Raw genomic sequence first — 3,778 nt, 5'->3', positions numbered from 1 at the left:
GGGCTCGTGTCACCAGTTGTCTTGGTTGGCTTGCCACTGTTTTCAGGGTTCTGTGATTTTCTTCCTCAGCTGAGGCACAGGAGCCCCAGGGCTCTCCATGAGTGCCCACAGTGGCTGGATACGGCCCCAGGGCAGAAGCTGGATGTGCTGGGGCACAGTGCAGACCCTTGCTCTGTGGGAAGCCTCTCCCGCCAGGTAGGGGGTCCTGAACAGGGTGAACAGACCAGGGGCCAGGGCACTGTCTTTGGGAAGCTTTGGGCACCTTTTTTTTTTTTTTGGAAACAGTCTTGCTCTGTCGGGCTGGAGTGCAGTGGCACCATCTCGGCTCACTGCAACCTCCGCCTCCCTGGTTCAAGTGACTCCTGCCTCTGCCTTCCTAGTAGCTGGGATTATAGGTGTATACCACCACACCCAGCTAATTTTTGTATTTTAATAGAGACGGGGTTTCACCATATTTGCCAGGCTGGTCTTCAACTCCTGACCTCATGATCCGCCCCCTCGGCCTCCCAAAGTTCGGGGATTACAGGTATGAGCCTAACCAGCCTGGGCACCTGCTTTGACTCCTGTGGAAGCCTCAGGCAGTTCGTTCCACTGCTGCCTCGAGCAGCAGCTGGGCCTCCAGGGCGGTCGCCTTGCGGTTTTGATTTGCATTTCCCCAGGGGTCCTGACGTTGAGCATCACAGGTACTTGGTGGCCATTTGTGTGTCTGGAGGAACATCTGAATCCTTTGCTCTGTTTTGTTTTGGAGACAGTCTCCCTCTGTCACAGAGGCTGGAGTGCAGTGGCGCAATCTCGGCTCCCTGCAACCTCCCCCTCCTTGGTTCAAGCGATTCTCCGGCCTCAGCCTCCTGAGTAGCTGGGACTACAGGCACGTGCCACCACACCTGGCTAATTTTTTTAATCTTTAGTAGAGACAGGGTTTCATCATGTTGGGATGGTCTTGATCTCCTGACCTTGTGATCTGCCTGCATCGGCCTCCCAAAGTGCTGGGATTATAGGTGTGAGCCACCGCGCCCTGCCTTTTGTTCTGTTTCGTTTTTTTTTTAGTTAAAGTGGTACAATCTCAGCTCACTGCAACCTCCGCCTTCTGGGTTCAAGCAATTCTTCTGCCTCAGCCTCCCGAATAGCTTGGACTACAGGCATGCGCCACTGCGCCTGGCTAAGTTTTTGTAGTTTTAGTAGAGACAGGGTTTGGCCAAGCTGGTCTTGAACTCCTGTAGGGTTTGCGTTTTTTTTTTTTTTTTTTTTTTTTTTTTTTTTTTTTTTGAGACGGAGTTTCGCTCTTGTTACCCAGGCTGGAGTGCAATGGCGAGATCTCGGCTTACTGCAACCTCCGCCTCCTGGGTTCAGGCAATTCTCCTGCCTCAGCCTCCTGAGTAGCTGGAATTACAGGCACGCGCCACCATGCCCAGCTAATTTTTTTTTTTTGTATTTTTAGTAGAGGCGGGGTTTCACCATGTTGACCAGATGGTCTCGATCTCTTGACCTCGTGATCCACCCGCCTCGGCCTCCCAAAGTGCTGGGTTTGCATTTTTTAACCTACATACTGTTTTCATGAGATAAAAATAACTTTCTAAAATCTGCTAACCCTAATGAAAGAAGTAAGAGAGTGAAAGTTCATTGAGAGGCCGCTGTTCTCGAGGAAGGGGAGGCGGAGACCTTGATGTCTGAGTCCCAGGAGGGGCTGCTTCCAAACGGAACGTCCTCAGACAGGAACAGCTGCACTCAGCATTGCTGTGGAAAAGCAGCTGCCAGGCTGTGGTCCGTACGTAAAGAAATGCCCAGACAGTCACTACAAACAGGCAATTTTGTTGCATGAACATTGTTTAGAGCAGCTTTCTATCTGTAGGAAAACTGAGCAGAAAGTACGGACACATCTGCCCTCTCCCCGTCAGTAACACGTCACTTCCGTGGGGTGCCTTTGTCACTGCTATTGAACTCAATATTCATATTTTAGATGTTTAAAAATCGTGGACACTTCATAATACCACAGGTTCTGTATTACCCCCCTGAAGCCTGCAGTTCACATCATGGGGTCACTCTGGGCTTTGCAAAGGTGTCACGCCACACATCCCCTAACGTTCTCTGGGCTCCACCTGTTTCCCTCTCCCCGATAGCTCCACTGCTGGCCCCTGGTCTTCCGGTCCTCATAGTTTTTCTTCCTTCAGAATGTCCTGTTGTTGGAATCATACATTATGCCCATGGCCTGGGAGCTCATTCTCCCCCCACCACCCCACCTTTTTTTGAGACAGTCTCGCTCTGTTATCCAGGCTGTAGAGAAGTGGCGGGAACTCCGCTCACTGCAACCTCCACCTCCCAAGGTTTAAGTGATTCTTGTGCCTCCAACTCCACAGTAGCTGGGATTACAGGTGTGAGCCACCCTGCCCAGCCCGGCCAATGTGTGTATTTTCAGTAGAGACGGGTTTTGTCATTGGCTAACTTGAAAACTGCAGGAATGCAGTTATACCTGCAGACGGTTTAGTTCGGGGGCAGGAGTGGGTGGGAAGGGTTGCAGACCTGGAATGCCGTCTCCACAGATGGACAAGGGCGGGGGGTTTGGCTGTTTGCCAGGGCAGGGGTACGGAGAGGAAGGAGGTCTCGCCTTGAAAGCAGAGAGCAAAGAGCCAGGATGCTGAGCAGGTTAACCCTTTGAAGAAGAACGCTTTACTTTTTTGAGAGTGGGTCTCACTCTGTTGCCCAGGCTGGAGTGCAATGGCAGGATCTCAGCTCACTGCAACCTCCACCTCCCGGGTTCAAGTGATTCTTCTGCCTCAGCCTCCCGAGTAGCTGGGACTACAGGTGCGCACCACCGTGCCCAGCTAAGTTTTGTATTTTTAGTAGAGATGCCGTTTTAGGTGGGTGCGGTGGCTCACGCCTGTACTCCCAGCACCTTGGGAGGCTGATGTGGCCCAGCCTGACCAACATGGTGAACCCCCAGCTCTACTAAAAATACAAAATTAGTTGGGCATGGTGGTGCATGCCTGTAATCCCAGCTACTTGGGAGGCTGAGGCAGGAGAATCACTTGAACCCAGGAGGCAGAGGTTGTGGTGAGCTGAGACTGCGCCACTGCACTCCAGTCTGGGCAACGAGAGTGAAACTTTACCTCAAAAAAAAAGAAGATGAGGTTTCACCATATTGGCCAGGCTGGTCTCAAACTCCTGACCTCATGATCTGCCTGCCTTAGCCTCCCAAAGTGCTGGGATGACAGGCGTGAGTCACCGAGCTCGGCCTCGTTTCTTTGTAGGGCTGAAGAGTATTCCGTTGTCTGGAGGTGCGGTAGGTTTTCCATTCGCCTGCCGCCATCTCGGTTGCTTCAGCGTTTGGGCAGTGCAGAAGGAAGCTGCTGTGGTCTGTGTGCTGGAGCCAGGTAGTGAGGGCAGGCCCAGGGGAGGAGGTGGCAGTGAGGGAGGGACTTCACCCCTGCCCGCACATGGCAGCCACGTGCGGGCGGGGTTCCCAGGCAGGGGACCGCGCCTTGGTGCCTGCACTGCCACGGACCTGTGGCCCCCGGGGTGCCTGTCCAAACCCGCAGCCTTAGTTTACTCTCAGAGACCCGGGATGCAAGCTTGGCCAGCAGTGGGTATTGGAGCAGGGAACAGCTGTGGTCTGCAGGGGCCTCCATGTGTTATTCCTCCTTGTGGTGGCAGATGAAGACCTTTCCTCACTCCTGGAGCCGGGTGGTGGAGGGGCGCTCTCCTAGGGGGCCATTGAGCAGAGACGAGCCACTCCCCCACCTGGACAACTGCAGCACCCTCCAGCCTCCCCTTCCTGCCTCGG

This window comes from Saimiri boliviensis, chromosome 7 (assembly GCF_048565385.1).
Source record: "Saimiri boliviensis isolate mSaiBol1 chromosome 7, mSaiBol1.pri, whole genome shotgun sequence".
Lineage (NCBI taxonomy): Eukaryota > Metazoa > Chordata > Mammalia > Primates > Cebidae > Saimiri > Saimiri boliviensis.
This window is presented reverse-complemented; position numbering follows the sequence as displayed.